This window comes from Paralichthys olivaceus, chromosome 2 (genome assembly GCF_024713975.1).
Source record: "Paralichthys olivaceus isolate ysfri-2021 chromosome 2, ASM2471397v2, whole genome shotgun sequence".
Taxonomy (NCBI): domain Eukaryota; kingdom Metazoa; phylum Chordata; class Actinopteri; order Pleuronectiformes; family Paralichthyidae; genus Paralichthys; species Paralichthys olivaceus.
In genome coordinates, this window is record NC_091094.1 from 24289723 (window position 1) to 24315566 (window position 25844).

At 40.5% G+C, this 25844-nt stretch overlaps 1 protein-coding gene across 3 annotated transcripts in view; it reads left to right on the forward strand.

Annotated features, from left to right (window-relative positions):
* Positions 1 to 25844, forward strand: part of LOC109629046 (contactin-4) — a 108688-nt gene that overhangs the window by 12651 nt on the left and 70193 nt on the right. The window contains exon 2 of one of the 3 annotated variants that reach the window (XM_069512888.1): positions 16340 to 16395. The exons of the other annotated variants lie outside the window; for them this stretch is intronic. The gene's annotated coding sequence lies outside the window, so the exon portion shown is untranslated. The remainder of the gene's footprint in view (positions 1 to 16339; positions 16396 to 25844) is intronic. 3 annotated transcript variants of the gene reach the window in all.

Sequence of the window (25844 nt, forward strand, 5' to 3'; positions counted from 1 at the left end):
GTGGACGGGAACCGTCGTCGTGGCGAGGTGAGTAGACAGCTGGTCCAAGCGGCCACCGACTTGTGCCATATTGGAGGAGAGATTCTGGAGCGCCTCCATAATCTCTTTTAGAGCTGTCTCGTGCTGACCCATGCGAACTCCTTGGTTCGAAAGAGCCTGTTTAACTTTCTCAGCATCTGCGGGGTCCATATTGGCCAGTTAATTCTGTTATGGGGTGGTTCTTTGTTGGACCCCAAAGCAGACACTGAGAATAGTTACAATGTTAATGAAAAGTTTATTTTCACCAAAAACAAAAACGGGCAGGCTGTGGAGGCAGGGTGCTGGCTGGCCAAACTATCCACCGGACAACAAGCACGAGGGAAAACAAAAACTGAAGAGCAGCAACAAGGCACACCGAGGAGTCTGTGTAGAAAAAGAAAATAAAACGGGTTAAATGCAAAACACACAAAGAAAACGAGAAGCAAGAATCCACGGTTGGCATTGCTTTACGCTACCGGACTAGACGGAATTAACTGGCAGAGTAGTGGAGTCAGGACCAGGCTTTTATGGAGGGGATGATGGGTGAATGATTGCAGGTGTGCCTTGTTAGCTGCAGCCAGCCACACCCCCTGCCACACACACCACCTGCAGGATCAGAACAGAAGGGGGAGACAAACACAACACACCAACACCAGAATCACCACACTACAATGTAATACATGTAGCATCCAGGACCAGTTTCCACACAGTGGATGTGCTTAAATGACTAGACCCTGTAACCCCACAAATAATGTGTGAAATGCTCCTTGGCATTATAGCAGTATCACTCTCAGGCTCTCAGTTACAGTGGTAAGGATCAAGCTTGTTAGGCATGCTTTGGACAGCAGTGCTTAATTCATTCCTTACACTTTTTGGCCTCTTGCCCTTGTACATAATCCAAATGTATTCTCCACTATATCTCCCAGCTGTGGAGCAACCAGTTCAGCTTTCCTTTTCCTCCACTTATCCACAGCAGCTAGAATATGTGTGTGGAAATTACTTTTCCTCTGACACTCCCATCCATCAAATCCTATCTTTGGTCCTATCTGATGTTGACGAAACAATGCCAGTGTGTGTGACGTTTCGTTCTCCTAAAAGCTTGATGCATGCAGCATAGCTATTTTTTTTAATATACATGTATTCAGCAGTGAGCCTCTGCTTCGTCAGACGGGGTTGGCTCTGATCAAGTTTGACAATCGCTAAATGATCGTGATCGCCTCTGACAATCAGCTGCTTTCATTGTGCATGTCTTCTAATGGAGAATTATTAATCTAATAAACAGCCGTACACCGAGGTAAGTGTATGGATGTGTGGGGTGCTCGGGGCGGGCGGACATTTCTGTGCTATTTTTACATCTGGGTTAATTCACATAACCCTTTTTGTATGCAATCTTATTTTGTGATGCAGTAACAGCACATTAGTGCTGACTGTAATGTCAGAACTCCTCTCTGGTAATTGAGAGAGAGCCCATGGGAGTTCTGATGTGGGATTGAGAATCTCATAATGATGTCTATATATCTACAGTACTGCAAGCTATTTCCACAAATGGCCCAGTAATATACCTTTAAACTTTGTGAACACAATGCCTGCTTGCAAAGAGGGCTGCGCCTCATATACACAGGTCTCTACAGATTCTGTTCACATACTGTATCAGTCAGCCGCTCTATCAAACCTCTATTAGCATGCATGTAATGCCACATGCAACACTGGAAAAATGAATGAATGCGGCGAGCATAAGGAGAGCTTCCTTTCTATTAGGCAGAATTTCCAATAGCCCTCTCTTGTAATCTACGGAGAAGCATAAATGGTGAACCTCGGCAGCCCGCACCATGATTAATGCACTGCGCACTAAATGGATTTGCAATGAGCCAATCGTGTGATGAGCTGCTTACACTCGCAATAAACTGGTACCTCAAAAGTGCAACTCTTCCTGCTCTTTTAAGTGTGAATTTGCATGGTAACTTCATTCATGTGGACGCCGGCATCCAGAGTGTGTCACCCATCACAAATACAGGCCCCGGCTTTCTCGCTTTTAGACCATGCCGTGGCGTAATCCTCACTTTCCAGGGCAGGTTGCCAGGTCAAAGGCCCGTTTGTCCTCTGCTGGGCGTCTGTCCCCGCAGCCGGGCTGTGTTGACTTTGCCTTCTGTGGCACTGTCAGTCATCTGGCTCTGTGACCTGCACTGCTTTCCTCTGACTTGCACAGGCTGTACTCGCAGCCCCGCCGCAGTATCTCAACACGGCTCCTCAAGACATTATATTTCCGAGACAACTCATATCCTTCGCACTGTGAAAACTAGCTCCTGACATCTGTGATTATTCTAAACCTTTAAACTGTCTTTCCCTATTACACTTACGGAGTTGTGATAGATTAAGCTTTATCTTCATGGCCACATTGCACCTCCCTTTTTCCCTGCACTGGATTGTTTATGTTTGTGTCTGTCCAGGAAAAGCCTGCCCTTGCAGGAATTCATCAATGCGCTTTGTCCTAATATTGAGGCAGCAGAGAAACGGGCTGCAAGGTCTAATATATCAAGATCGCTGCCATCCTTCAGCCCCACCACTGATTGTGCATGGTGATTTCATTACCCGCAGGAATGTTCTTATACTTTTGTCTCAGAGCAAAACTGTGTTCAACTTAAATAGCCTTTTCCTCTTAATAGAAAACATGTCCTGAAGATACGAGGGTATTACTGTGTGTCTGCTCTGCTGACATACCTTTATTAAGGAGTATAGATTGTTACGTGGACAAACAATAACTGGACTTTGGCTGCAGTCATTTGTGGCTGAATTTAAGCCTCAAGTGAAAGAGCACCCAAAATGGAAACGTCACAATATTTTTTATTGGAATACTGCCGGTGGATTTGACCTGTTTGGCTGTGATTGCATTAAATGCAGGCTTCCTGTCAGGTGCTTTTGTCGGGGTCTGGGGGTTGTGGTGTGCCGTGTCCGTCATGAGTGAAGCCACTTGCCCTGTGTGGCGGCAGAGGATGGATGGCCTCGGCGTACATACAAGGAGAAATGTGCCCACCGTGCCTGTGGGGGATGGGGGATAGGGAGGGGACGACTCATTTTCAGCATCACTTCACCCAGGATGATCTCATTACTTTGTGCAAGTGGACGGTCCCAGCGATGAGAGCCATGCAGGTCTGCAGAGCCTCCACCTTGAGAGGTGTGGCGTATGATGCATTACACACTCCTGCACTCCTGTTTGTGTGTTGATTGTGTTGAGGAGCACAAATGTATTCATGGTGTCCTTTTGCATGATTTTATGCAGCTGCGTGACTAAAAGGTGAAAGTAATAGTTTTCCCTCTCCCTGATACAAGAACATAAAGAACATAATGTGCTTTATTATATCAGCCTTATTTAAATCTCTATTTTGGTTTCGGTGATACTGCTAATAACTAAAATATAAAAACGTCTACATCAGTCACGGACACATTTGGCATGCTCTGAAATCTCAATTATTATATAGACAGTTTTCTCTATTTATTCATTCTGTTTACATGCATATTAAATATATCCTGCTTGTGCATTATACATTTATTCAATGAAGGATGTATTGTCAGAGTTTAAGAGAAAGTCGCTTTACCTCTAATCTGTTTTCCTGATTCATAATTTTGTGGCAACATATGTTCTGATTCTGATAAATAGAAAAATCAGGAAACCTGGAGATTCGTCTCAGTTCTCTGGGATTTTGAACTCGTAGAACAAATCTCATTGTACCTCGCTGATTAAAAAAAGAACACAGCTTTTTTTCTGCGGAGTGCCCCACGTTTTAACAGTGTGCGACGAGGCGCACCGTGCCTTGTTAGCTGAAAACAGAAAGATTAAACACAGATGTTACAGAGCGTTTTAATGATCCATACCTCCATGTAGCCCACAGGACCATCACAGCTAGGAGAAAAAGAGGTTAGGTCTTCACATGTTTAATTAGGATGTTAGTTGTTCAGTGGAGTGTGGGACCAGTGGTACTTTAATACTTTAATTGAGTGAAAGTAGGAACACCACATTGTTGAAAAAGTATCATTACAAGAAAAAGATGTGTAAAACTTGAAGTATTATCACTAAAATATAAACAGCAGAAGTAAAAGTTCTCATTATGCAGATTCCCCTCTCAGTGTTATGTTATTTTAACTATTATTTTCATACGACTGAGCCGTAGGCAGCGTTTATTTTTTTGCAGCAGGTTGAGGTGCAGGTTTTTATAACTACATTTTATTCTGTTGGAGAGTTTAATCAGTGACAATGCATCACATTTCAGAAGGTGACCATGTGGAAAACACTTGTCTGCATAGTAACTAGTATCCGAAGCCGTTAAATAAATGCAGTGATGTGAAAAGTGCGATCTTTTGCCCTGAAAAAGTACAAGTGTTGTAAATTGGACTCAAGTTAAGAGCCAGTTAATAAAACGCATGCTGAATTTCAGCTGTGTGTGTATGTGTGGTGTTCTGCAGGGACCACACAAATGACCTGCTCTACAACTTCTAACGATGGCAACGTTTCCTCAAGCAAACTCCAGGCCGTTCAGTCTAAAAATAGTTATTAATGAAAAATGAAATTAAAAAATGGTTTGTTTTTTCTAAAGAAATCCCCAAAGTATTGAAGCTGGTCTGCAGAAACATGACCAGTGTGGTTTGTTTTATCTTCTTCAAGCCAGATTTGAAAATGTGTGGGCCATGTTATAGTGGAGAGGCTTTATATTGTTTTTGTTGTTTCGTTGCCGTTGAGCCCTGTAGAGGTGTCGTGAGCCTATCAACGAAACACCAGTGAAGCAGGGTGCCCACCTGAAGACCCCAGTGAAGCAATTACCCTTATACCCCACCCATCACCAAGTGCTGATTAAACAAGGGATTGTACTATCAAGTCCTATGAGCTCAACTCCTGTTGCTTGGTGCATGTTGCTGAGGTGTAATTGTGTTTGAATTTGAATGCACTCATTCTAAATGTATCTGTCTGTGGCTCTGTGCAGGAAACTTGTACCAAGAGTGAACCTTTCTCTGACTTTAATGCACAAACACACTCAACGATCACCTGGTGAGGCAGCTGTGAATTTGATATAAGATGTGGAAATGGGAGAAAAGACATTGTTGCATAATAAAGCTTTTGGCCCCGCCCAACCCCTTGCCCACCAAAAAGAATACTTACATTGTTGTGGCATTTTTGCAAAGCTATTCATGTTTTTGACCTAAAACCTAAGCTTGCAAAAATACATTTGCATTTGCAAACATAAAGAACAAAAAATGAAATCGTCATCAGAATGAAGCTTCTAAATGTACGATATTTTTGCCTCTTTGTGTCTTTGTAAGCCAAACTTTAGTGATTATATTACATTTAAGAGTGAACATGGGATGAAAGGTGACCTTGCAGCACAGAGCAGCCAGATGGTTAAGTGAAATTAAAACACGGGGTCAGGACAGTTTTAGACCTCGACCACATGGTGCTGTAGGTACCTGAACACAGGATTAATGATAGGACTGTTTTATTTTTATATTCATGACACAAACACAAACAGCAATTATTTGTTTCCTGGCAATGACATGCAAAAATATGTCCTTTGTTCACGCACAGAACATCAAAAGTGACACAACTGCTCTTACAATGAGACATTGTAGTCAAGCAGTTGGGAAGCCATGAGGGATTAAAACTGATAAGGATTGTTTTTTTCTTAATCATTATCATCTGTTCTGAAGTGCATTCAGTGTAGTGCAGGTGCAGTATTGTGAGCAGAGCTGAAAAGCCTCAGTCAGCTCTTGTTTGCTGGTTGGTTCAGTTCAGTAGCTCCCAGATGTTGACTTTGTCAAGGGTGACCTTAATGCATGTTAGGCTTGATAGGGATGACATGCTCTCTGCTGACATTCCCTTTGATGTCCTAAAAGTGACATGAACTCAGAGACAAGACTCAGCAGTCACCATACTGATATTGTTCAGGTAAGACTGTCCTCCCTTAAAGGTACAGTGTGTAGAATTTTGTGATATCTAGTGTTGAAATTGCATGTTGCAGCTGGACACCCCTCACCTCACCCTCTCCTTCCAAACATGTAAAAGAACCTGTGGTAGCTTCAGTTGTCATAAAACTCAAAAGGTGTTTAGTTTGTTCAGTCTGCACTAATGTAAAAAAACATGGCGGCCTCCGTAGAGAGGACCCCCTCGATGTAAATATAAAGTATTTAAATATAAAGGACCTTTTCTGGGGTAAAGAAAACTACAATTCATACAATTTAGATGAAATGAACTAGTGAAAACATCATGAAGATTATATTTATATTCAATTTGTGCCAATAGATCCCTTTCACTTAAATCTTACACACTGGACCTTTAAAGGAACATTTTCCAACTTTACCCATATGTATCAGTAGATACCTTTACTGCTATGATTACCCTGGCTGTGATTAACAGTTAACATGTGCACTTTTTAATCTTGATAATGTTTATGATGACATGTGCGGCAGGATAAGTTTATCACTGTCACGTCACAGCGAGAAGGTTCCTGGATTGAACTTCCTAGATTTTGAGGTTTGCTTCGGATCATTGTACTGTTGTAGACGCCAGCCACTTTTCCCTGTCACTCTCTTTGAATGACTGCAGGACAGCTGCCTCCAGCTGATATTTATAGGAAAACATTCTTCCATATAACCCAGAAAGCAGAATATTTCCATCCCCGTAATTAACACTTTCTAAAGGAGGGGTTACTTAATAACTTAGTAGGGGGCTTAGGCTTCAGCACATGCCACATGTTTAATTTCTTTTCTGTTTTTTGAAGTTCAGTAGAAAGTGAGTAGTGCATTAACATTTGAAGAAGTTCCCTTTTAATGTCTGTTTGCTGCAGGGGTTGTATTTTCTTCTTTTATCCTCAAAAGTCAACCAAATATAGGCTATAATTTGCCCTGAGGTGCACAAACTCTGTCAACTGTATAGATTATTAGTCCCAAATATAATTAAAGGCAGTGCCAGAAAAAGAGAAGTTTTTAAGCAGCTTCTTTTCTTTTCTCAATTTTCAGCTTTGCCTCAATCAGATGCTGCAGCCGTTTAGCCTAGCTTAGCACAAAGACAGTAAAACAACCAGGTAGGCTAGGGCTGTCACTTTTTATTCCAGATTCAAACTTTCATTCAAACATGGGGATCATATTAAATCTGTAATGACCTGTTGGAAGTAGTTTACTGCGTGGTTCAGCAGAGGACACTCATTATCAGCCTGATGGATTTCATAACCTTTTGACCTTGAGTAAATAAGCCAGTTATGTTTTGGCGTTTTGGTACAGAATCAAGGATGCTAGCAAATAAATCAGCTGTAAGCTTACAATTACAACAACCTAGCATCTGAGAAGTGGCACGTGGAAGTGTTTTGTGTTTTATACCATGACGGCAGATTTACAAACAAAGGTAAGGGTGTTTGTAGACTTTTTATTATTAAACAAGCGTTCACTCTCGGTTATTAAAATATATTCGAATGAATTCAGTGTCATGACAAAATGTGCTCCGACTTGTGTCTAATATCAGAACATGAGAACATCTGTTTTCTCACTTAAAAGTAGTGTCCTTTAAAGACTCAAGCTGCCTCTGCTCTCTCAGATTGCGTTTGACCAAGCTTGAAAGTTAAAAGGGTGAGTAGTTAATACTCATAGGAATCTTCTGACTGACACCGGTTGGTGTTATCAGCCTACGGAGACAGTAAGAACTGCTTATTACACTGACAATCATGCGCTTGCTCAGTCATGTGTTTTCAGTTGTTTTGTATTTGGAGTTTAGGACTTACAGACTGAGGACAACCTACCAGGTTTCAGACGAATGCATCTTTTTCTTTATTCTGGTGCAAGCCTTTTTCTCTGCTAGTGTCAGAATTGACAGAGATTGTAATGATAAAGGTACCTGTTATAGCAGGTTGTTTTGTTTGTGTGGTCTGCACTTGTTTTGCTCGTGAAAATCTTAGCACTGTTCAATTGTGGAATAAAACCTCTCTGCAGTGGACATTCATCATATTAGTGTGTGTCTTGCAGGAGAGCTTTTTGCATATGGCTCATATTGAGTGTGGCTATTCTGTTCACAAAAGCCTGACCACATAATCTTAGCAAAATACTCCCACTGCTGAAAATAATGCTTTTCTTCAAAGTGGCAGAGGAAATAAAATCTTAACACATTGAGCAAGGGATGTGAATGCAATGTCCGAAGGCCAGTTCATTTTTGATTATGCACATATTGGTCTGCGTGAGACAGATGTGAGGAGGTGGGATAACATCAAATGGAACAAGTAGGGAAGGCAAACTCATAAATGTGATCTTCTCTCACAGCATCTGTTGAATAGCGTTGAATAACCCATTTCGATTTTTATTTTGTAATGCCTGAAGCCATTGCTGTAGTGTTTTATTACTGTGGTTCCCAAAATAGGGGACAGGGACCCCCTGGGAAGTCGCAGTACAACAAAGGGGAGTCGCGAGACGATTTCCACGAATCAAATACGATTAAAAATGAATTAGAAATAGTATATTAGATTAAAACCGTGCAAATACAGATTATGTCGTCAGCCTTCTGATATTTTTCGGTCCCCCACGTGACCTTTAAGGGGATTATTATTAATGACAGCATTCTGTGCAGCAGGTGAATTTACACCACCACAGGTTTGACATGGGCACAATATATATCCTTTGTGTGCTTCAAACACCTCTAGGCATAATCAGGGAAACATTTCTCTGGCAACTTTATTTGGGGGTTTAGGGTTGAAAAGTTTTGGAACCCCTGTTTTAATACATGACCATTCAAACACCACTGGACCATAGTTTGGGTTTTGAGACTCTTTTTTTTCTACCTTCTCAGTCAAGCTGACTCAGTGCCTCACAAGAAAGTTGCATGAGACAATTCATTTGGGCTTTCTTGTGAATTGTGCAGCACTTGAAGAATAATGATGGAGGTCAAGCTGTGGATAAAGTTGGCTCTGGCAGGTTTTTTGCCAGAGTGGATAGGTGCGTTTGATGAAACTGGTCACCATGCAAACTTGAATGTCAAAGTTCAGTGAAGTCAAACTTCATTTCGCTCCAGAATGTCAGTGTTATATTCTGGTTTGACGAGACACAGAGACTACACAGGCGGAATCTCACAATCATCTGGCAGAAAATGTTTCAGGGATCACCCATATCAATGTCAATGCCTTTTTATTGGGTTGTTAACCGGGTGGTGGAAGCAGCAACTCGATCTACTCTGCTCCTTAGTTATGCACGTGCAACACATCTGGTGTGCACTATATGTATCCATTGTGGTGTAAAATGGCACCATTCTATATGAATTAGTGTAGTATGTGACTCAACTCTACATGATGTGGTCGGTGTTCGCTGCATTCAATTCCCCTCATACTGGCTGTCTAGTTGTTTGATTTATTCAAACGGAGGAGCAGTGATAAAGGGATCATTTCCCGTCTCTCAGCAGATTTTCCCCATGAAGCAGTTATCAGATTTTGGGTGTTAGGCTTTAACTTGGTGAAGGCTGAATAGAGGGCAACAAAACAGCAGACGGTCTCAGATTAGAACTTTTACGCCTCGCCTCTTATTGGCCGGTGTGTCGTGATGCTGAACTCCTGTCCAGATGGAGCGCCCGTCTCTGACCCTTTGCGTTGTGATCTTGGCTTAGACAGCACCCAGACATCCCCCCACATGCACCCCTCCCTGAGCTCTGGGCAGAAACAGACGGTCGGTGTGAGCTGTGATAGCAGAAGCAACTTTGAGTGGTAGCCTATCAGAGGCACACTGGCTGTGGGAGCTGGATGGGATTTGCAGACCTGGCCCTCCATTAATCATATTCAAATCAGCATCCCACTGAATGCCTCCCCTAAGCTCCTCACTTCTCACTCGAGCTTATCTTAATGTGGACAGATGAAGCCCCAGCCTTGTTTGTCATTTCGCTGTAATCGTGCTTCCATCGCTAATTATTGATGATGTCAAAATTCTTGATGACTCAAAGATGCTCGGCTTGTTTACAAACAGTTCATCAAATTTAACCAGTTGCAATCATCTCTAGCTGTACGCTAATTTGCATAATATATTATATTTAAATGAGGGGCTATAATTGTTGTTTTGTGGTGAATGTTGTGCATCATTTGTACTGTCAAATTATCTCAATTAATAAAAAGAGATGAGAGGTTAGAGCTTACCGAAACGTCTCCATAAATCTTTGTTGGCATTCTTTTTTCCCATCCTTTTTCCCTGTTTCAACTGCGCTCGGTTCAGCATTAGTTAAAAATGACAAACAGTTTTGATAGATCTATCTCAAATGCACAGCTGGTCAAAGAACTCCTAATTCTGCTGAGATCTATGCATGTTTAGAGAGATAAGAATTTCATTATGCTCTCAAGGACTATAAAAGTCGAATGGGAATTTGTCTCCGATGCTTTGTCTCTGTCTGCATCTCAATGATATTCAGCGCGACACAGAGCTTTAAAAGTATTTGCCTCTTGTTCCTATTTGAACAATTGCAGAGTGAAAATAATATTCAGAACACCGCCACAGGTTACATTCAAATGAAGTCCGACCTTCAGTGCTCTGTAGAACATAAATACAAGTCGCCTTATCAAAGCCACTTAGTTAGTATGTTTTGTATGTGTTATATAGCCTTAATGGAGCATGATAAAGTAAAGTCCAAAGTCATTAACTGTTGTAATCTGATTGTGTTTGCTGATAGATCTGTTTGTTTTTATTTCAGGAATCATTTGCACTTGTTTCTGATGATGTACAAAATGATGAGTTACGTGTCCTTGTATGCTGCATGAACATGAATACATCTTATTTCTTGACACATCTTGAAATTTGATTAACTATGTCTACATGCAAACAATAATCCAATTACTGTTTTTGCTCGGAGTAGAAATAACATTTGATTAAGCTGTTTACATTTGTTGTAGAATATGCTAATTGTTATAATATTCCCATTAAACGCAGTGCTTCAGGCTCTTATCGTTGACTGGATGAAACTGATTCTCACCTTGCAGACGAAAAGAAAAGTCTCCTGACACTGTTAAAGTTAACGTTAGAAAGAAAACTGTAAAATACAGGTTGTAAAACAAGTCCAATCTAATGTCACTCAGAGAGCACATACCTCTGCCAAGGAGCAGTCATTGTTTGAAAGCACCTTTAAATTCATTACATCTGGATTTTTACACACTCATAACACATCATCAAGATAAATTGATATGTTGAAAACGCCCCATCTATCCACTACGCTGTCTGTCCAGTTTTGTGGTCATCTATCAAATCATTTTCCATAATCCTGCGAACAGTCAGACAAACAAATGCAGACCAACAACCTCCTTGGCGGAGGTAAAAATATTGTCCTGTATGCAAACTTAATCAATTAATGATTAGGCCTTTTCAGTATGTTCCACATATAGATTCCAACACAACTGTCACACTCTAAGCTGCAAGATGATTAACAGCAAAGCAAGATGTGTCCACTGAGCTTGTTAACTAATGCAGCTAGTTTAGATTCAGAGTTATGGGGTGGAAGAATTAATTGAACAGTGTGAAAGTACAAATAGAGGAGTCGTGAAGTTGTGATCTATGGGATGGGTGAGCTTTTGCATACAAATCTAGCATATTGTAGTTGTGATAGATGAAGGGTTTAGATCTCTTGCTTTAAACGTTGGGAATGTATCAGTCTTTTCAGTTTTCTGCCAAATTATTTTATGCTGCAGTCGCATTTACATTCTGTTGACTTCTCCTGCAAAGAGGTTTAAATGCTATGAAAACAGTACAGAGACAGTAATGGGACAACACGTTTGTTTTTTGGGATTTTCTGTTGTAAGTGGTTTCAGCTCCAAAGGCGCTGCAGTCAGGTTTAAGTGACTGATGACCATGAGGGGAAGAATAGTCCTCAAATCAATGAGGTAAAATGAGGTTATCAACTTTAAACAAGTAGAGCCACAAAAATAAATATAAACGTTCACAGTCAAAATCAGACAACTTCTATTTCACCATATTCTTTGCACATTTATATTGTTATATGTTGGATATTGTTGCTGTCAGGAGGCAACACATTAATTAATCTGTAGGATTTATAAATAATGAACCAGTGAAAAGTATTTATAAGACTAGATCTCACAGTGTTGCAGTTTTTATTTACTTACATGGTTTCTGCCCAACAGCAACAACATGTACATTTTTGATGGAATTAATCTCATCTAGTAACTAATTTAAGTAGCTAATAACTAATGCTAATCGATAAATGAAAACAGTATAGTGCAATATATTGCAGTATATTCCTTTGAAATGTAATTAAGTACTTAAGGTTTGGCACTTGGCTCAAGTCCTTTGTAAGACTACCACCTTAGCACTTCACCAGACCTTATTCTGATGGAGGAAATGTTATTCGGTTTGATTTTGTGGTGAGCTAGTAGCTAAGAAAATGAAACCTCCATCAGAAGGTGCTTTGTGAAGGAGCCTTGTTGTTAGGATTCTGTAAAATTGTTCCAATGTGTCAGCTTGTCTCAAAGGACTGCCGTTGGAGCCAATTACTGATGTGGCACAGGATACGGAAAAAACACTGAAGGACACCTCAAAGGTGCTAAAATTCAATTCTGAGGAAACGTGACATGCTCAATACTGAAGGTGAGTTTCCTGCCAGATACACAAAGCACAGAAGCAGTGTTACTCCAAGACCTCTACTAGGTGATGGCTCCAACACTGCATGGTGGATAACCTTTTAGAAAGGCTACAGGGTACATAACCTTTTGAAACATTTAAACATGCATGTGGTGGCCATTAACTGTGATGCATGTTAAATCCTCTTGAGCTGTGAGAGGTTGATGCTGGTATTTGCAGCCACTGGACAGGCTTTAATAATTAATTTTCCCAGTAGCCCTAGAAACCCCTGAATACATATTCAGATTTACGCAGAAACCTTGGAAGATAAATCAAAATCACTCTTTAAATTTCCAACCTTGCATAATGAATTAAACATTGATTTGAGCTCACTGACTAGTAAACACAAATGATCTTGTCTTTGCGTTGGTTAATATTGCATCGGTAATTACTTTGTAATGATAGCTTCCTGCTGTCAGTTGTCATTCACAAATCTCTGGTTTACAAATGATTAGACCAACCTCTCACGTGAGTTGTCATTGTACCTGTCATCAGTCCGTCTGAGGACTTAAAGGTGTCAGAGGTTACAAGAGCTCCTTTTTAAACAAGCTGCTTCACAGCAAAGGTCACAGACACCTCCGCTACCAAATCCAATTACAGGATTGGACTAGCAAGGGAATTTAAAACAACCCACACCTGCCTTCTCTGCCTGCAAGCAAACAATGTAGCCTGGAAAGATCTGAATAATTTCCATGGGAGGTTGCATGTTTGTTTCACTGGATAGCTTAACCGAGGAAGTTTTTTTTTTCTCTCTCGACTGCCTTCATTTTTTTTCATTTTATCATGTTTTGTCTAAACACAAAAACCTAATGTCTTTAAGCTGCAAAGTGAATTTCCTAGTATTTTGTAGATGATACTCTAAAGGCCCAATGAAAAGATAAATCCTATATGCTGACGACATGTTATTTAAATCATATTGTGTCAAACTGCATATTAGCACACTTGATGCCAGATTGGCCTGCTCAGGTATTCACATGCCTGTGATACAAGCATATATTCCAACCGTAGCTGAACTTGGCAACAGCTGGGTCTCACATTATAGAGCTCACGCCCTTCTCCTCCTCTGTGAATTCAGCAGGCTCTGCCTACTGACAACTGATGTCTGTCAAAATCAAATGTCATTTCAGGTTAATACAACTAGGCTGAACTTTTTGTGCCCTCCGGCGCTGTCAGGAAAGACTTGAAGTGTGCACACCAGTGAAGACTTTTAATGTTTAATGTAACAATATCCATCATCCAAGTCTTACAAGAAAAAGAAATGTGTCTAATTATACTTTAAATTACACTGATATCTTAGCTCATATTTCCTTAACTGAGCTTATTCCATGAGTGGGTATTTTCTAGGCTCTGATTGGTTTGCAGTAAGATGATATTTAAACTCATATTTTATATTGCACCGGTCTGGTCTACGTCTTTGTGTTTGCAACGTGTTACTGTCTGTGTAAAGTAGATTTATTTTATTTTGAATAGCATTTTGTATGTACAGTAGTAAAGCTGCAGCAAGACCAAAACTAGCATGTCTGTTTGGTGGCTGGCAGTGACAACAGTAGACTTTCCTGGAGGATGGCTGGATGGATTCTAGGAAGTGTAACAATATTACAATATCCCTTCAATGGAAGCTCACTCACCATACTGACATTCACCAGTGCTGCAGTGTCTTTGTCTTTTTAGCCATTGCATCATTGGTCTGGTTTTGTTAATAATTAGTCATTGCTTCAACATCTTGTCATTAAATATCCGGCCTGCTCTCATTGCCTGAGCACCAGCAGACTTTGTAAAAGCAGAGCATTTAGCAGTTAACCTCTCCACGGTGAGGCGGCAGTGTGAATCATCATTGTTTCATTTCTTCTGTGACGCTGTGCGACACATTTGATTGACATTTCTTTTTACCAGGAACTGCTTTGGCTCTTGTTCTGCATCGCGGCTGTTCCATTCCAATAAGTCCTGCCACAAAACTAATTGGGCTCGGTGTGAAAGCTCAAATTGTTCAACAGGCTCTGACAGGCAAGAGAAAACGGTGATTGGTACAGTTGCATGTGTGTGAAGTTTAGCACCATTAACTGTCGTAGATACTAAAAAAAAACCCCTCTACACTGCGCTGTCTACTCTGACAACTAGGCAATGACAAGTTTCAGCTGCGCTTTCTTTCTTGTACTTGAATAAAAACCACTGGGAATTCCATACATTATTTAAAGAAACTGATAAACAAGTTCACTGACTGAACTCAACAGGCAATGAATAGAGTGTTGCACTATTTATCTCTCTATTGGATAATGATTCCAACTGTGGGAATTGCCACGCCCCTAACACCATTTCAGGAACAAAATAACTTGTGTTTGTTTTCTGCAAACCCCACCCTTGGTTTCATTATCCAATTGATTTTAAACCTTGTTCAACCAATTATGCAATGACAATTGTACACCAGGTCTAGGTTGACTATAATTGTTTGCCTCATGTCTTTGTCCACTTTGACTCCGATGAAGACACAGCAACTCGTGTGTTCACCGAGTTAATGGCTGTGAATTAATCACCGTCCCGTTTATCCTCTGGATGTGTGCCGTCCTCGGGCTGAGAGGCAGCTGCATTTCACATGAAGGTGTGCACACCACTGTTTTTATTTGATAATAATATCTATTTGAACTCTTCCCTTCCCTGACTTTGCTTCTCTTGGGTTAATACAACAGACACCTTCAGCCTCTTGTGAATCATATCTCGTTTTCTCTGCTGTGCAATTGATCTTGGGCTGTGAAAAGGAAACCTGCCAGCTTTACATAATTGAATTGCAAAAGATTGCTTCTCTCTTTGAGGCCCACATCAATCTCTGTACCTATTAGAAGGAATGAAGTAAATCTTATTGTCATTTCAATTGTCTTTTATTGAAGGTATGCATCAGAGGTGTGCACCCTATATGTCATGCTCTCTAGTATTACAGCCTCATCCTAAGAAGAATTCAACAGAATATCAAAGAGTGCCTGCTGCAGCAAGGCAGCATATGCTGTGTGGTTACTGTACATGCTGGGCTGCAGCTAAAACATACTATATTTAAAATAGTATATTTACTTTAACTGTAGAGATAAAATAGAAAAAGACAGATGGAGACTGTGCGCGTGTGCCCTAAGATTTCACAAACAGAAACAAAAAAACCAAAAAACTATGTCTTTGCTTCCCTAAGCCACATTCTCCTTTGCAATATATATATATATATATATATATATATATATATATATATATATTTGCTCTTTGCTGGCTGCCACAGAAGAATGCTGAGAGAGTTGTGATCATTCCCAGTTTCAGTGTGGTTGATGAGGCCTTGCTCAGTTCATTACAGTTTGTCACAGGCTGCAAACGCCATGCTCAGTGGACAAAAGCTTTGCATACTAATTTCAGCCTCACTACATTTTCTAAGCAGCAGCAGCAGCCAGGTGTGGCCATGTCCCGAAGAGTGTTTTACCACCCTGTCCCCCAGTCACTCCTCCATTTACTGCTGCTTCCCATTATCAAATGCTAAATGTTTGTCCTCACATAAAGGTGAAGCACAGCACTAACTGTCTCAGGTGTTCAACAAGGACAGCTTTTATTAATGCACACAACACAATGGCTCTGTTCTTGTCAGACTCAAACCTAGAAGTCAGGGGTGGCTTTGTATGGAAATGAGATATTTACAATGGACATTTGTTTTATTCATTGCACTTCTCACCAGGGGTAAGATCGTGCTGGGGCTGCCCTGCGCTCTTCTCAGCCATATGTGAATGAAAGGTAAGCCTTGCACATCTGAAGTATATGTATGTCCATGTAGACATTTGCATTTACACTTCTCATTTTCTTAATAATTTCTAGGCCAAGGTGTTGCTTTCACCCCTGTCCGTTGTTTGATGGTTTGTTTGTGAGCAGGATCACACAAAAACAAGTTCATTTTTTTTATTTCAACAAAAGTCAGTGGAAAGAGAAGATACATGCCAGGGATGAACCCAATCCATTTTGATCCGGGAAGTTTTTTCACGTTCTATGTTTTGACATTCTCAGAGATTGCCTCGGTAACAACTCATGGATCTTGAAAACAAATCAGGCACATTTAGTGAAGTGATATGAAAAAATGGGTGAAATTTGGTGCAGCTTTATTGATATTAAGGAACCATTGGGCCTTGGCAGTGTCATTCTAAGCTAATTGCGATTTGTTATAGAAAGGCTAAAATGATAGTTGCCTGTCTGTAGTCTAACTGATTATGTCTGTCATGAATGTGACTTGTAAACTTATATTGTCTGAGACAAACCAGTGCCCCCCTATCTGTCAGCAGTACCTGCAGACATTCAATCACAGCAGCAGCAGAGGGAGGAGGACAGAGGACAGGAGGGAGGACTAATGCTGACTCACGTCTGTGTTTTTCATTCTCTCTAAACTCCACTCCGGATTATTATTTTTTTTACTGACATTTTAGATATGTTTCCACCAATAGATTATTGAGTTAATAGACACTCTGCTGTTGTGCAATATCACTGTTGCTCCTCCTAGAAACAGTATTAGTTGTAATATCAGATTCTCAAATCAGGTATTATAAATCAAATATGCTGGAACTTCAGTTCTGCAGTATCGTATATGATCAATGTTTCTACTCATCATGCATTTTATCTTTAGTTTCCATTTTTGGTTCATGTAACAAAGTGAATGTTTATTCTTGAAATTCTAATTAAACTAGTTCTCTACATGTTAACAATCACTCAGGTAAACATACAATATGCACTACTTAAATCTGTGGATATGATGTGAATGTTGTTCTGTAGGCCGGCAACATTTTTCCATTGGCTCCCTACTCTGTATCCTTGTGTCCTTGTGGCAAGTCCTTGTGAGGTAAGGAATTGTGAACATCAGAACTGTCACAGGGCTTCCCCTTTTTCTGTCAAGGGCTCTCCTTAATAGCAGATCAGCCGACCTCAGTCAATCACTCGTCAGTCAAACAGATGGCAGCGACCCAGGTGGATGGTAAGTGTGGGAAGGTGAAGTAGGGAAAATAATCAGTAATTCTTTAAAATGCAGTAGCTTATAGTTTTTACATGGCCTTTTTAAAAAAAAGTTTAATTTTACGTAATGGCCCTAATACACGTCGTTCTTATGCACCAATGGCAATCCTGAAACCACAGAGCACCCGATTCAACCCCTGCTCATAATTGTCAACAATTTGCCCTCCAGATGAATTTGACTAACCTGGCACTTTTTGTATATTTTTGCGAGGATATTATGTCATTAGAGATACACAGTATTTAATCAATTAATGAACAGACAGTTGGAAAAGTAAAGTTGTTCTCAGCTCACAAAAGGCAGAAAGAACAAAATAACTCATGCATGCAGATAATTAAGAAGGTCAGCAAATGGAGATTCTTGTCCATAGCAGGCACTTACTGTACATCAGTACAACAGAACATCACCTTCGCTACAACAAACAATATTAATTCCCCTTCGAACCACAAAAGTAGCTGCAGTCAGAACTGAGTGGAATACTCAAAAGAAGAGTTTTAAAAAATTGAGCTAATAGTTTATCAGAAGGTCAGAAGTCAATGAGGGGCAGAACCCAACAAGACACTGACATACATTTACTTATATCTCTCTCTGACACCATCACAAAATGGTGATCCACCGGCATGTAGGTATGATGTACCACCTTATATTGTACGTGCACCAATAGAGGATTTAATTACATCTCACAAAATCTTAATACCTAAACTTACTCTGGTTGCACCTGCCCCCGATCTTTCATGCCTAAAAGTCTTGATAGAGATTAATGACAGTAAGTAGATTAAACTTTGATGTGAAATCATGCTTTTTAAATGTTGAGTCTGGTAAACACAAGTCAGTCATTGGGTAGTTTTGTAAACAAATGTGGAATGGGCAAAGTTATTATACATAGTATCGAAATTTTTCATTACCTCAGTTTTTATTATTATATTTAAATGAGTCTTGCTTTAGTGGTATTTGAGTTAATCTCAGCCCTAACTAAACAGAACTACTTTCAAGACTATTCAAAGAGTCTGGTTAAGGAAAGTGCATTTAGTGTAGAACTGCAATTGCCCACTGCTTACATGTGAGCCTCGCTCTCCTGAAAGAGCTAGAAGTCAGGACCAAACTTGAACCAGAAGGAGATTACACTGTGAAAGTATGCACAACTTTACTCCTTCAAATTCAATTTGCAGTGAAACAAAGTTAATAAAATCCTCATTTGAAAGTTAGATTGTGTTACGACGCTATGGTTCATGATTACTATTGAAGTCTTTTTGAAGCGATATCCATAGAAGATGGAAAAGTTTTAAAAATACCTCATCATCACAAGTAGCATTAACATCAACAAAAACAATACAGCTATTATGAATCTAGCCAGTAAGTATGATCAATCTACTGCTAGGTCCAGAAATACCATTTGAGTGAACAGAGGTACCAGATTTAATATGCAGGATAGTGTTAACTTTTCATTATAAGTGAGGAATGGTAAAGCTGGGATCAGACTACAGGGATTTTTAGCATATTTGTCGCAAAATCTTTGAGCAATCCGTTTAGAAATCTAGTCTGGGATCTTGGTCAACACTTGGCAGCCTCATCAAAGATATTACATGATTCAAATAAATAACTAAGAAAATAGATTACTAGTATGATAAGGTCAGTAATTCCATATTAGTGGACTGGAGGGATGCCCTTTTATCCAGCTCCAAATTTGATGGGTTCTTGCATCGGTCATGCTAAACCCCTCCACAAAAATTCCATGGAAATCAGTCAAGTAGTTTTTGCATAATCTTGCTAATTCAACAAACTAATGCAGATGATGTTATTACCTCATCCGCGGAGGTAATAACATTAGTTCCACAGCAGCTGGTTAAGTCTAACCCCGGCTAGCATAGAACTGGATATTAAAACTGACAGTAATTTCACCTGCACTTCTCTCTGAAGATATGACAGCCTGTATCGAATGCATCTCCTCAACCATGTTCTCGTCCCGACTCGTTTATCGTCCTGTATTTGTTTCATTCTCACTGTAATAGACTTCAACAACAAGCTGTTGCACCACAGCCTCAAATGTATCTACATCTGCTTCCCACAAGATCACGTGAGATTTTGTGGCAAGATAATCTCAATCATATCTTGTAGTGGGTGATGGATCATTCGTTTCAAATCTCATAGTGTTTGCACATTTGAGATTGGAGAGAAGATCATCTGTTGAATTGATCCTAATCTGCTCCCCCCAAAAAGTACAAAACATCTCACATATGCTCTGTAAACTTAGAGTGAAGAGATTGTGGTAGTCTAGTTTTAACTGCAACCTTACCTGAATGAATAACAGGCTGCAATATGACACAGCTGACAAAATATCACTAGAGGGGAGGTTTAGGATGTGGACACATTACATGTCTGAAGTGTTTGCTGATTTAATATGATTTATTTTCCCATATGAGAACAGAGCCATTTGACTTAACATGGCACTAAATCTCAAATGTCGTCCTCTAGGTGATCTGCTGTGAGGTTCATTAAGAATAAGGACATAATTAGGCCAAACACTGAAAATGACCAAAGATAAAATGTCCTCAGGCTGCAGGGAGGCTGGAGTCATAATCATGTTCAGTTATTTCTTCACATACACTTTGCCAACAAGTGCAGTGAAATTGTTCTCGACTCCCTACTGCTAAAAAATTTTACTTTTCAGATTTCAAACACCAAATGCTGAATTCTGTCCAATAAACAAGAAACTTACAAAACCTACTTCACTTCAATCAACAAAGCGAGTAAGCAACTGGAACAAAGCGAATGTTGACCACCTGTGTGCATATGATCCCACCCAGCAGCTCACCTCCTACACTCACCCAGTTCTCTGAGTAGAGCGAGTGTGGGGCTAATACTTTCAGAGGAAACTGACATTCACAAATGAACTAAAACAGGTCCACTCAAAATAGATTAAACTGCTTCTCACAATTGCTTTCATCCTGGTTCAGGTTATAACTGCTCACGTCTGACTGTCTCCTCGCAAGTTGTATTTTTGTTCCTGCAGCTGGAGTTCCTGTTGCATTGTTGGAAGCCCTGCATGCGATCAGGCTTTGACTTGTGAGCCCAGCAGCCCTCTGCCTCTCAGAACATCCGTCTCTGAAATGTAAAACAGCCTTTGTGCTATGTTGGAGAAGTTTGTAGTGCACTTTGACTTAACTTTTCGAGATGTTATTCAAGACTTCCTGGTGTTTTCTGTTTTACTGTACTATACTTTGGAGTACTTTGGGTTGTTGGTAACCTCATGAATCACAGGTTGGCTACTTTTGCTTTGGATTTTGAAAGTGAATTGGTTGGTTGAGGTACAGGTTGTTGTTGCTGGAAGGGGTACGGATGAGGGGTCAAATTTGGAGGATTTTGTCCCCTGTCCATTGCTCTTATTAAAATAAAAACACTGGGGATGGTCATTCAAAAATGCTCTATCTTCTAATGTTAGAGAAAGTGAAAAAAAAATCCTGAAAGTTAAATGGTTCTATATTTGCCCATGTCCCATCCATCCAAGTTTGAAGAAAATCGGCTCAGTAGTGTTTGCAAGAAACAAACAGACAGATGGTAATAGAAACATATCCTCCTTGGCGGAGGTTACAAAGAAAGTTCTAATGCTTCAATTCACTGAATCACTTAGACTAACTTGCATTATGTTGCATTACCTTGTTATAAGATATTTTGAGTGCAATGTTACAGATTGCATGTTTGGCTGGTGGAGGTTTTGTAGGTGATCTACTAAAAATAATTGTGCAAATGATAACAGGTGCAAACTTGTTAGAGGCAGTAGTATTTTAATGAGTGTTTTGCGTGCGTTACTGGTTTCCGCCACGGAGCATTAGGGAGAGCAGAGTGACCGCAAGCACAAAGTGAAATTTAATGCCATGGAATTGGAGGTGTTAATGGAAGAAGCAAACAAAACTACAGAAAAGAAATATTAATATAACTCAATCAAACACGATATGGGAGAGTATCTGCGAGAAAGTAAATGCAGTGGGTAAAACAAAAAACTATGAAATTAAGAGAAGATGGCAGGACATGAGAAGAAGAACAAAAGAAAAAATAGCTGATAATAAAACCTTGGCAAATAAAACAGGTGGGGGGGCCGTTGGAAGAGACCTGACCGGCAGGAGGTGAGAGCTGTGTCCTCTGTGGCGCAAGCACTCAGGTGCGACACTCTGGCCATTGCAGTGCACAGGCAGCTGGTCAGTGCTGTGTCTGGTATGACGATGGCCTTCAGTGCCCAGACAAGAGAGGGATTATTTTTGCTTCTGTCCACACATTCTAATATGAGGAAAAACCTGTTCTCTCCATCTTCTTCCATGCCGTCTCCTCCTCACCACAATATCTGCAGCTACCTGTGCACCTATCTTTCAAACGTACTAAATATAGCTGCAGTCACAACCACCGTAATTTTTTTCAGGCTTTATAAATCACATTGCGTGTGCTAAATTAAAGTATTTGCATCTACTCCCAATATTTTGCCCTCTCGGGTAGAAATGCCCGATATTGCATATTCATTAAGGCAAATTTACTAAATGAACAGCGCGTGTTATTCCACATGCAATCCTCAGTGTTAGTAGATCAGCTTGCATGCTGTTTAACGGGTGAAATCAAGTTTGCACATGTTTTTACACGTGCAAACCTTCAGTAGATCAGGCCCAGTGAGTATTTCAATCTCACTTTAGGTGCAGTTCTGTAAATAGACCTATGATACAACATCAACCATTAATGATACTGCATTAACACTATGCTATGAACCCTCCTGTTGCCATGAACCTTTTACCCTTTTTTTTTTAACCAAATGAGTTTCCTTGCTTCCACTTACTCTTTGCTCTGTCACAGAGAGGGACTTGGCAGTGACATGTGCAGCTGGAACACATTCAGCGTTGAACTGAAGCCTTGGAGAGACATCAAGCGACTCTCGGGTTCTGTCCGTGTGACCTGACAGAGCCTGGCGTGTCGACCTGGCTGTAAAAGCAGACAAGGGCCACTGAAGGCCTGCGTCTACTGTGGATACTGTGTCTGCCAAAAGAGGCAGAACCACCACCACCCCCCAACTGAGTGTATCCAACCCTGTCTGTCAGGACTGTAGAGCAAGAAACTGGCTCTCAAATTCAAAATAACATGTATAATTTTCAGTAGGAGAACAGCAAGCATAGACTTTGTAGACATTTCTGTCAGTTTTACCACTTTGGTCATACCTGTTATTTCTGACGTTATTAGATAGATTGCCATGAAATTTGGTACAGATACCCCTGCTGGCCAAAGGATGAATCCAAAAAACTTTGGGGATGTTTTTTCTCTTCTGAAATAGGGCACAAACGAAAAACATGTGAAAAACAAATGGGCATGGTTATCAATTCTTAAGCAATTTTCCGTGACTACAGGAGTTGTCGCTAACCAGATGCAGCATCGCTCAAGGTGGAAGAAAGGCTAAATTTATCATCAGTAGGAGGAATATAGAATCAGCAGTTGGTGTCGGTTGAGCTTCAGTGGCCAATTACATGAGCTCTGGGTGAAACAGAGGGCTGAGGTCTCTCACCCCTTATAGTGAAGTGACTGTGAGAGCTGGTTCAACATGCAAACCTTTAATAAAACAGTTTGCTTTTGATGGACTAGAGCCGCCTTTGAGCCACATCATTGCATCACCATATATGTTGCCATCTCCACGCCCCAACTGTATAAATGAACCCACAAACTGGCCCTTATGTTAAATTATGTATGTTCATTCATTCATTCACTCCACTTGCTGACACATAGACACAGCTGACCCACTACAGTGTAAATGTAGATTGAAACAACTGAGGTTCCACAATAAAAACACGCCTTAATAAACAATGCTCTAAATAAACTGCCACTGGTAGAATAGATGTTGGGTGCAGCAGCTAATGGAACATCAGACGGACTAGTAATAGTCCGTCCGAGCTAACAATCAGAATAACACAGAATAAACACATGTATCATTTCCACTGCTGTGTGATGAATAAAGGTGTTTTGTCAGTTACACAGAAAAGATCTGACATTCTACAAGTTGTTTGCAGCTCACTCACCACACAGAACAACAGTATTGATCGTTCTGCAGAACTCCGCATCAAAGGAGTACAGTCATGTGGATGATATTGGTGGTGATCTTTCGAGCTCTCTTTCGAAACATTTGATGCATATATCAATTTGCAGTGCTGTCGGAAAAGAGGTAATATTATTTGACATTATTGTTAAGTGGTTTTTTTTATTTTGGCGAGGTCTGAGTGCCTCTGCCATTTAAAGTCGCACAAATTGCGTTTGCAATAAGAGGTCATCTGAGCAGGTTTTAACACAAATGCAATGTCGTGCTACCTAATTAGCATTAACACAGCTTGAGCTATGCCTCTCCTCCCACCTCAGTGTGAGCACTTTCATTCAGGGCAGGAAATGACTAAACAGGTGCATTTTCATGAGACTTGAGCGTCTGGTATAAAAATTAAAAAACCTGCGTCACCCCTAGCATTAACACCCCCCATACAGGAGAATGAACACTTCTGATTTGAATTTTAAGCTTGCAAAGTTTTGATTGTGTTATTCGTGTGAGCCCTGAGAATACATGAACCCAGCAACACACTCATGCAATGTGAGATAAAAACACACATGTCAACATGCTAACACCTCTTTGGTGTTGAAGACAGACTAGTAAATCATGGTACCACAACACAGCATGAGTAAGATCCTGAGAAAGTAGCTTCCGGTCCTGATGTGAAGAGAGCTTCCTGTTTGCCAGTAGATCTATTTTTCTAGGTCAATGCACAGCTTGTTAGAAAATCATCTTTGGGGCACATTCCATACAACACTGGGCAAGAAATCAAAAGGTTTATCCTGACCTGCTTCAGTTAACTCATGCATAACACGCTTTGTTAAAACATTGTCATTCATCTGTCACCTGCATTTAAAGGCAAACTCACCCTGGTGCTCCTTTTCTTGCTGTTAGATAATTTATTTTATTTGTGTTCATGTCACAGTCATATTTATTTGAGGAGTTTTTGAAATACCCTCCCTCTCTTCTTCTCTCAGAGATGATGTATCACATCCAGTTTAGAATGATATGATTTTCTAGCTCCTTTGATAATGTCCTTGGTGAATGTGTCATTAGGGGTGTATGTCCCCATAGCTGCTCCCAACAGCTATGTTTACAAAGGGTGCATACAAATGCTGAGAAACATAAAAGCTACTACTTTGAAGATGCATTTCACACTCAACTATACGCTTCCACGTGTGTAATTAACCTCATCAATTACATAACTGCAGCCTGCTCACAGACACGTGTCAATCACACTGACTGCATGTTTCTTCTTGTGAATGATGGCTCTTGGTCTGTGGTTGTCACACAGTATTCTTGTGTCCCAGGAATCATCTTGACATGGCTTTATCTGCCTCTCAGTGGGTGACAATTTGGTGATATTGTGGCAAATTCAGGTTAGTATGTGTAGCAAAATGTGTTTTTAAAAACAACACAAATAATGAATATTATGACCGTGGATGTCCTTGATCACTGCAGTCTTGACCCTTCTGATATGTTTGTAACCTTACATGTTATTTAGCTGACACTTTTATCCAAAGCGACATCCAATTAGTGCATTCCACATCTATGAGGGGCCATTCAGGGTTCAGCATCTCGCCCAAGGCCACCTTTGCATGGGCTGGGATTCAAGCCGCCGACCTTCTGGTTGGAGGATGACCGCTCTACATCGTCAGCCACAGCCGCCATCTGCATATAACTCTCTTCTCTTTGCTTAGGTAATAATTTGACTCTAGCATTTTCTTTAAAGCTTCATTAGATCACAGAACTTTGTGGAGAGGTTGTCTGATACTAGTGAGTATTTGAAAGATGAGTTAGATAGGCATGGATGATGGATGGACTGCTGAATGGGTCGTGGCATTCAGATAAAACTGACCATTGAGCCAATGAAGCGAGCCAATGTATGCTTAACTTAAGCAGATACAATGCTAATACAGTATAAGGCCAGGCCAAGCTGCTGAGTATCTGCTCTTCGCTTGGGTGCTTGTACGATCTAAAAGCAGCTTCAAGGTACGTTAGGTTAGGGCTCGAGGACGGCTTCATCTGTCAGAGGGCTTGGTAGATTTACGACGCCGCCGCCTGATAAGCGCTGCAGGGCCTGCTGATAGGTCAAATGATCATTTAAAATGGATACTCTGCCTCCACAGCAGT